At 48.0% G+C, this 9,668-nt stretch overlaps 1 protein-coding gene across 2 annotated transcripts in view; it reads left to right on the top strand.

Annotated features, from left to right (window-relative positions):
- The first annotated feature begins 3,105 nt into the window (after window positions 1-3,105).
- The window catches only part of 5-HT1B (5-hydroxytryptamine (serotonin) receptor 1B), a 332,668-nt gene continuing 326,105 nt past the window's right edge, over window positions 3,106-9,668 (top strand). For both annotated transcript variants that reach the window (XM_072286541.1, XM_072286540.1), the window contains exon 1: window positions 3,106-5,227. The gene's annotated coding sequence lies outside the window, so the exon portion shown is untranslated. The remainder of the gene's footprint in view (window positions 5,228-9,668) is intronic.

Raw genomic sequence — 9,668 nt, 5'->3', positions numbered from 1 at the left:
TCGCTAAAAGCTAGTGCCTCGGCGTATTACGCAAGCGCCTGTCCCGCACAATCGTGCTAGCGGAGGTCGAAGCTGGCATTGAAAACACAGTAAGCAGTGTTTTCGCCCCCAATGTACAAGGTTACACCGGCTACACGTTCGCATGAATCAAGTTTCTGCATCCGCCCCTCACCGCTAAGCATGATGCACATTTGCACTCACGATATGCTCCTACGCCCCGTAATATGCCGTTTCATAGAAGAAACGCACAACTGCGCGGAATACATCGAAAGATATAAAAAAACACCAAGTATAGGAAAGAAGGACGATGGAATCCATAAAAAAGTGAATAAATCCAAAGAATTTCGTGCCTTCACCGTGGTGGGGGGAGGGGGGTGAGCAGTTTGGTTACCGGGCGACCTTTCTTGAAATTTGTGTAGTGTTCTTTTAGAATAATTCCGATTCCTTATTTTCTTCACATCAGTGATCTTTTATTATCCATTAGATCTCGTTTCTTTCATCTCGTTGCCGAGGAAGTAAAAGCCCTAACTTTACCAGAATAACAAAAAAAGAAACGAAAGGAAGGAAGCCCAATGTCGAGCGCGGTTAGGCGCTCTCTAGCGTTCACGCATGATGTGACAAGGCTCGGCCGTCATGATAACTTTGTCAGAGCACTGCACGCACGCGAACCTCCGAACGTCATCTACATGTTCAACCAATAATCTCGCACGGGTATAGGTGCGGAAGCCCGGGACCGTAATAGAACGCGAAACTGACTTGAAGAGAAGGGCCAGCTGCACAATTTACCCGGTTCAGACATTTCGCGACATCAACAAGCTGCGCCGTATGGCGGGCACGTTTTATGGCACATTCGTCGCGCGCAATTTAACGTTCACCCGAGCTATCGTTGCGTTGTGGTAAGGGGACCCAAAGACATAAGGCATCAAACGTGCTTTGCTTTTCAGTACTCGCTCTACCTGAATATATCGTTTAGATTGTCAGTTTCACGTGCCGCTGAAACGCAAGCGCTTACTTATACAATATGGAAGAGATACGACACAACGGAAACGCCAATAACGAGTCAGGTTGGACAGACCGCTTAACCATGACGTTCGGGAGCCATGGAAACGGCGTACGCGTGTGTGGCAGCCGCACAGGTCATATGCGTTGGCCTACGCCGGTTTCAGACCGTAAACCGCGATCAAAAGAAGAACGGCCAAGTGGAAGCTTTCTATGGAACAAGGCATGCGCCGTTCGAATACGCCCTGTGGTGTGATAGAACGAGTGCGTCGATGAATACTGAATCGACCACGCGAAAAAGACACGACAAGCTGTTGCCAGCAATATTTCGCCTTTCGCTGTGCTCCCGATTCTACGGCAGTGAAGTTTTCTTTGCGAACACTCCAGGATTTTTCTGAACGTCGCTGCTGGGTGAAGTCTTCCTGCCGAACAGCTCATGCTTAAAAGGAAAGATGAAATCACGTGCCCGATGGCGGGAATTGAATTTTAGCAACTCTGCACGTGTCATTTTCTTTCCGGCCCGGGCCCACGCCGAACCCGAAAGTTACATCTGCTGACTCGCTCGAGCCCGGCCAGTTGGTATTGTGGGGTCTTAGGGTCTCACAGGAGTACCGACCACCGCGGGTTCGAGCTTAGCGAGCCACAGGGCCGCGTCAGCCGTCAGCCTCTAGCGCCGCTGCGCGCGAGCTCAGGCCACAAGGGGCTACCGAGCGACGCACGCAAGAACACAGTATTGCCCTAAATTGACGGAAACCGTTTATTGTCTCCAACGGCACCCAACACTGCACGAACGCCCGGTCCCGGGACGGCGGGGAACCAAAGGGGTCCCGCACCAAGGGCGAAAATACAGTTAGGGGCGCCTGTAGCACGTCGCTGCGAGAGCACAGGCTCAAGCTGGGACGCGCCGCTAGGAAAAGTCCCGGCGGCTATGCTACTCGCTCTCGCGATAACCGATGGGTCAACTCGGGAGAGCTCGGGCAATCTCCTTCGGCTTCGGCCTCCGATGAGTGCGGCTCGGCGTGGTACGACCTCGCGCGAGCACTAGGCACCCGTTCTTCGGCTTAGCGTCGGGATAGGAACAACACGAGGTACGCGCTCCCCGCACGGGCAAAGGCACCGTGCGTGAGCTCAGTCCTAGTCACAAAGGTGTCGGCGGACGAGAGGAAGCATGTACGTACCGGGTGCTGTCCCAAGGAGCAAGAGACTCGCTACCGTCACGGCAGTAGCCACAAGGGGCCGCTCCGTGACGTCACTAGCTCCGCCCTCACCGCGAACCAGCGCAAGTGGAGCGCCACCGCCAAAACTGGTTCGGAGCAAGGACGACGTGGCAAAAAGGATTGCAGACATGGGTGAAATGCGCCCGCGCAATGGCGCGTCGAATTCCCCAAATCCCCACAGTATAAAATCTCGCCCGAACCTGGTCTGGACCCGAAAGATCCCGGCCTGGCTCAGCCCAGTTTGGTTCTACCAATCTGTCTTCGAGTCTAAACGAAGCACGCTCGAGTTCTCGGCTATTGAGAAGACGGTACCCAATATAGAAGTATTCGCAAAAGGCAGATTTCACTGCGGCAGGCTTTCCGCTGGAGTTGCTGCATAAAAAATGAATAAAGACAGGTAAGATACAAAAGCAATATACATCCGTTCTTCACCATGCTCGAGGGTTGACGTGCGATATGAACGCCTGGACTTACACTTTCCAAATAATTGTGAAGCAATACACGTACAGCGAATGCAGAGGTGGACACCTCTGATACTCACTGCTAGCCATTTCATCATACTTTTGAATCTCAAATAATTATTACAACGTGCAGTGATGGAACTGAAGCTAATGATATTGGCGCGAATGTAAACTGAAGTATGTTGGTCTATTGGCTTTCAGAATATTATAATACACGGCCACTAGGAGCCATTATTAACTAAGTTAAATAGAAATTGGTAAAACGTAAGGGCAACGGTCTTGTGCAACGATATTCTCACAAGGAACATGTTATCTTTATTGCTTCGTTCGGCTTAATTTTCTTGGTGTGAATATTTCATTTTAACAATTTAGGGATCCGTGCGAGTAAATTTGAACTCTCTATTTTTCATTTAATATGTGCGGTGTTGCCTCGGGCGGCCAGTCGCGCGGCCGTTGTGCGTGTGTTCGCCCGTTTATTTCACGCTCGGAAAGACACTTTTATGTAGCGCGTATTGAGCAACAGAAAGCTGTATCGGGAGATTTTTTTACGTTGGTCTACAATTTTCTCAAGGTCACTTTTCTTCATCTAATTATAATATTCGAGAAGTTGAATAATTAATTAAGACAAACTATACAATTAGGTGGCACGCAAGAAAAAGTAATAATCTGAGTATTTTCCAAGCGACGGCAAACAAGATTACCTCGGTTCTTCCAGCCACGTGGCATTTGTATTTTTAAGGAAATCTCGGTGCACGATAGCTGGGACTCACCCTGTATCAATTCGGGCGGCTCATGAAGCTGCCATCAGAAACTTTCCTCCGTAATTCGTGCGAATAAGTTAAGCGAAACCAGCTCTGGAGCTGAAATTCGATACAGCGATGCCCCTGCCCCCAGCTACGTCCGCAGCACTCGAAGGCGCCACGCCGTCTGGACGATGCGCGTCCTAAATGCGCGATCGCGACGCGCGCGTGGCGCTGGTGTGCGCGTTTGAGGGTCAACCACGTGACAGCCGAACCCCAGAGGGGATCCCGCGCGCCCCTTTCTCCCGCCGCCGCGCGCCCTTGCAGCGAGCACCGGGAGCCGCGCCGTTCCCGGTCAGTGGCGCGCTCCACCGGCGCGTGCGAGGGAGCAGTCGCGACTGTCCCGTCACGGAGCGCGGAGGTGCCGATCCGCCCGTCGTCCGGCCAGTGGAAGAGGTGCCGCCGAGTTGGCAGCGGCTCTTCGAGAGGCCGGGCTGCGGCCCCTTCCGAGTGTGTCGACTTCTTGGACGCGACATTCGCTGCCGCCGACTTTGACCCGCAAGTTCTTTTTTTTTTTTCCCACGTCCCAGACGGAATTCTCTCACTTTGCACGACTGCTAAGACACGACGGATGCCCACCTCGCATCCGTCCTTCTGCTTTTGACGCACCGATCCCTACGTATCGCTTCCGAAGGACACGGAAGATGCACCTGGTCGCCGAGCAATCCTGGCGTGAGGAAGCTGTGCTGTGAATGAAACTTTCGATGAAAAATTCCTCTTGCGAAGTGCCAAGAAATAGCAAGAAAGTAAGTGCTGGAACACTTGATACTTGAGCGCACCTTGCAGAAACAACCGAAGATTCATCGGAAGCCCTGTTCATCAGCTGCCAGCCGCGCAACTGGCTGGGAAGTGACATTACGCGGATTATTCGCAATTAGATATTTACGCCGGAGCATCTTGCTGCGCTAATAGGTCAGAACAATTTTTTTGAATAGGACTTCTTTTTTTGGAAAACATTGACATATGCCTACTTCCCACTGCTTCTGGCCTTGCGAAATTGCAGACAGGAGAGACATAAACAACGTGGGTAATAGTCACCCTTAATTTGCCTAAGCTGTCACTAGTCATAGCTATCAGTGTCCAGTTTTCTGTTTGAAGTAGTCACCCGGCAGTTGTGTTTATCCCGATTATTACGCCTAAGCTGCTTTCAGTATCTTAATCAATCGGGCACCTACAATACTTCGGCCACTCGTCCTTCGTTCCCAGCCCGACGTAGTGCGGCGATGTGTCGTCCATCTGTTCACCGCAAGCTTTGGTTCTCGAAACTGAATTCAATCGGTGCTGCATTCTCATCTCTTTGCGTCGGAGGGCGCTTCAGTGCGATGGATCCCGCATTCTGATCACGAACACAACTGTCACTCCGGCAGAAGGATGAATTGTACCGAGTAGATGATCTCGAGGAAGTCAGGAACGTGACTGGAAACTCCGAGCTCATTGCTAAGCGAAAAAAAAAGAAAAGAGTCAGCAATTTCAGAAGAAACGAGTCAGCAGGTGATAAAGCGCTCTGGTTTTGTGGGACGGCTGGTGAAAGATGCTGTCAACGGACACGAACTAACGGTGCGTGCCTGGACTTGACGAAAGCGCCGAACACTGATTGCGGTGTCGGCCACTACGAGCGGCGTTGTTTTTAGCGCTGACGAATGAAGTCGGTGCCGGATTTGTTGTCTTGAACAGCAGTCTTCTTGAAGGAAGCGGGCGCCACGCGACTGCAAAAGAAAGAAAAAAAGTGACAGCCGCAACTGCACTGGAGGTAAGTCGGTTTCTTTTTCTTGTATATTTTTTTGTAAGCGCAAAAAACGAATTTTTCGGGTAAAATTTAAGGTTCTGGCGAGATAAGTATTTCTTTTTTTTTTTGCTTAATTCATTTTTTGTTGTGCAATCAAAATAGCCTTCTTTCATTTTTCTCAGTGTTTATTTTTTTCGCTTAACATAAACAGACCACGTGACGTCCAGGTTTGGGGAGATACTCGTGGCATCGAAAAGTGAAATAATCTTCAGCATGTTCCCGAAAAAATGAGTTGGAATGTCTCAAAATATTTAAGATTTACGCGTTAGTTGGGTCGGCCCATCTGCGGCAAAAACAAGTGAGGTCACGCTGCGCAAGAAAAAAAGGTCTGATTTTGGTGTAGGTATGGTTTACGAAAATTATGCTATATCACTGACGATAAAATGGAGTGCAAGCGCAAAAAAAAATTATCACTGATATTATTCTGCTGGGAAATATGGACGCTGTATACAATTCAAAGCTGAGAGTCCGTCAAGAAGGAACTCAATTTCAGCAACCAATACAATAAAGGAATACCATATACTAAAGTATAATGCAATAAAGCAGTAATAAGTTGTGCCACGTTTATACGGTGCACATCGAATTAACTTTTCAGTGTACAGCTTATATAGTGTTACGTTAAATATTAAAGATGCAAAACTCAGCATCACTAATCATCCGCATAACTCATTTAGGCAGAAATAAATGTTTCATCCAAACGGTAACCTTAAGGCCGACAGCAGATTCCACGGGACACTTGACGACCGATGGCGTTTGTGCACAGGACCAAAATCCCGTTATGTGGGAAAAATTTGTCCTTGTTATGCAGGAATGTTCACATCACGCTGCATGGGGCAATCACTATTTTATTGCTTTCTGTTTTGGTGTAACAGTGTCAATTCAAGTCCACTGAAAGAAAACTACTGAAGAAAGGCAACTGCAAGGAAACAAAATACAAGAGTCATTCTGAATGTCGTCAAAAACTACCACTTTTTTACTGATGGAAAGGAAAATGCCTAGCTTGAATTGATAATCAGCGCAGAATATTCAGGAGAACTTGGATAATAGCCGTGAACACGCGCAGCTTAATTCACTCAGGTCACACACAAACAAAAAAGAGACCACTTTAGCAACTTGCAATCTCACACTGGCTCTACGCAACCCCGATAAGAATACGATATATAAATTATATTCCTATACAGTACACAAATGATCATTTTGAATTGAATGTAATAATCAGCTTCTCATATAAAGAGCAAGAATATTCCGGTTAAATTCAAAAGAATGTTTTACCTGCATGGGCCGGAGTTGTTTTTTATGTTCTCTCGATCAGCTTGCGTCGTTACCTTCACCTTGTGTACCCACCACCGGCTGAATCAAGTGACTGGATGATGTAAAGAAAGGTAGGGTCATTTCATCTCCTAAAGAACCACATCAATTGGAGGCCTTATCAAGTTCCTTTGCGCAGAGGGCCCTGTTTCATGAACGATCAACTACTGATACTAAAATTGAGGTTGTTATCATACAATTTTCACGCGTCTCTACATTCCGCATATAATGTCTTAAAGTACGCATTATTGCGCGCTTGCGAAGCTAAGTGACTAGGACAAAGGTTAAAATTATCGAGCACGGCCCCGTCAGTATCACGCTGGCAGCAATCTATGCCTCAGTCAAATCTATGAGACGCTGCTTCAGGCTTTACATATCGACAACTGGAGCCTACATTTGTGGGACGCGCGTCGATGAATTCGCCACTAAATATTGCGTATACGACTGCTTACAGTGGTTGCAGCAACCAGGACGAGGAGGTTCGACGCGCTTATCATTCTATAACTGACCCTTTGTGCCTGTGGTTCGCATGTAAACTTTAATTGCACGGCATTTTGCATAAGCCGACAGGTTTGAAAAGAATCAAACAAGCTAGCTAATCGCACCTAATTTGCCTGAATGCAATCTGTTCTCTTATCGCTTTCTAAGAAACCATAGGTTGCGTACGGTAACTGTGCCCGTGCGCTGTAATCTTTCAAATAAGTTACAGAAGAAGCGGAATAGCTGCAAAAATAAAGAAAACAAACAGACAAATCCAAAAAAACGTATAAATTAAATGGCAGATGCAAATATTGAGCTGAATCGTAAGTAATGTAGCGTCATTGTGAAAGAATGCGCGGTATTCCAAAAAATAATGCACAAACGAAAGGCGATTGGCGAGGCCACATTTGTTTTTCCGCTCACGAGCTCTTCGTGTTGTCAAATATTTTAATAAGTTTATGGTAAATAACAATGATCGCATCGCAAAAACTGAACGAAAACCCAGCTTAGTTACCTCAGGGTTCCGGCGATGTTCAGATTTTGCATGAATGAGGATAATTCGAGCAGCGGTATCGCGCGCATTGTCCGCGGCGCTCAAACTGCTCACACTGTGTGCTATCTAGACCCACCCGGAGATGCAGTACATGCTTATACGTTTATGGCCCTACATGGAATTTCTGCATGGCTTGTGTCCTTCACAGGCGTGCTCGTGTATGTTTGAACCACATTCGTCTGAGCGTGGCCAACAGAAAATGTTTCTTGTTTGAAACTATGAGGATATGATCACAAGAAATGTATACCTTGAAGTACGAAATGCGACTGGACCACGAGCAAGGGCCTCTTGTGGGTCCTGCGCTAGGAAGGCGCTTTCAACTTTGGCGAACGACATTGGTCTAAACAAGATGCTCAAATTCGGCGCGTTACGTGCCTGTCCTGGATGCGTCATTTTATTTCGAACCACTGCCGTGTTGGCTATAGCATGCAAGGCGTGTTCCTTGTGAGCGTACCTGACCTAAACGCGTGATGCCTTCTAAGGTTGTGGTGTCTAGCAGATTATATGGCTCCCTGCGGGAGCCATAAACAGTAACTTTATCGTCTCCTTGCTATGAGCGCCACAATTGCATTCACAGTTGCCGATGCGCAGAAGTGCCACTAGATGGCACCACCACCTCGAGAAGCTGCAATTTTGTTTATAATGACATTCTGCTGACGTTACTATGCATACTTCATATTTTAAATATGAACCGGATAGCTTGAGGAGTTTATTTTGCGCGTGCAATCAGATCATTAAATTTTAAGTGCTCCGAATTTTATTATATAAGGCACGCACCAGCCCGGAGAGTTTATCAGATGATTGAAATATTCAAATTTAAACACAATGAAAATGTTTTAAAATGCAGCTCTCAGGCGCCTGTTCCTGCGGTGAGCGTCGGCGTCGTACCTCGGAGTCCTAACCGAGCGAAAGACGAAAGAGCGAACGCAGAGCGAGGATGAAAGACGGTGATAGCGAAGAGTGCCCGAGAAGGAAAGCAGAGGAGGAGGGTGCAGCTGAACTATAAGGGGGAAAGCAGAGGAGGAGAGTGCGGCGAAAGCGTGAGAAGAAAAGCATATAGTGCCGTGCAAGACGGACTTTGCGGCGACGATGGCTATGAGATGGCGCCAGTGTAGCCCGCGTCGTCTGTTCACTGATGACGCCGCCGATACCATATATAGAAACTAAGTGCTGAATGAGCGAAGGTTTGTCTGCGGCGGCTGCTGTGAGTCGCGGCCACGCGTCACTCACGCTCTGCCTCTCGCGATATCCCAGTTTGAGAGGTAATAGCGCCACAATTCGCTCCGTTCGCAACATGCCGCACGAGGCAGATTGTCCACACCAGCCAATATATCGCGAAAACACATATGCAGCTGCACTCAAATTTCGCATTAGGAAGTATCGTATCATCGGTGAATGTTCTTTTGCTGATCAAGTTTCACAGAATGTGTGCAATTCTCGCAAATGTTTTGCGAAATGTAAGTGTTTTGATTAATGGATCACTGCAAAATTGCAACATACCTGATTTTGATGTGCGCCACTGCTACATGAAGCTTGGTTAAAAAATCTCATTTTGGTTTGGTCTGTGATTTTTTTTTTTGCTTGAACATGTGTTATAGTCGGTAAGAATATTGACCGCGTCCAAATGGATGCTGGTGCCTGCCTAATGTGGTAGTTTAGTGGCTTTAGCACTATGCACATAGTTTTAATCACCCCATTTGGAGCCCATTTCGTCCTCGTTCGGGTTTGTTCGCTACATCAAGTTAGCATGTGCCAGTGATACAACGCACTGCCACCTTCGAAACGAGCTAGTACTGCAGCGGGACTCCTCTTTCGCGCTTCTCTAAGAACACGCGGTGCCATCTGGCACCGCGGCTGTGAACCCTGCTCGCGGCCTCCAAAATGCAGGCCATGCCAGTGTCTGCAAACGCGAAGAAACGCGTCGTGCGGCTAGCGGGCTTCTCTCTGGCACTTCTTTCTGGACACACTGGGCCATCTAGTGGCACAGCCTAGAAGTCCTCGCCTGGCTTCCGAGACAAGAAGCGCAGCTTGCCAGTGCCTGCGAACGCCGAAAATCGTTCCATG

The sequence above is a fragment of the Dermacentor andersoni genome, chromosome 2 (assembly GCF_023375885.2).
Source record: "Dermacentor andersoni chromosome 2, qqDerAnde1_hic_scaffold, whole genome shotgun sequence".
NCBI classification, from domain to species: Eukaryota; Metazoa; Arthropoda; class Arachnida; order Ixodida; family Ixodidae; genus Dermacentor; species Dermacentor andersoni.
This window is presented reverse-complemented; position numbering and strand designations above follow the sequence as displayed.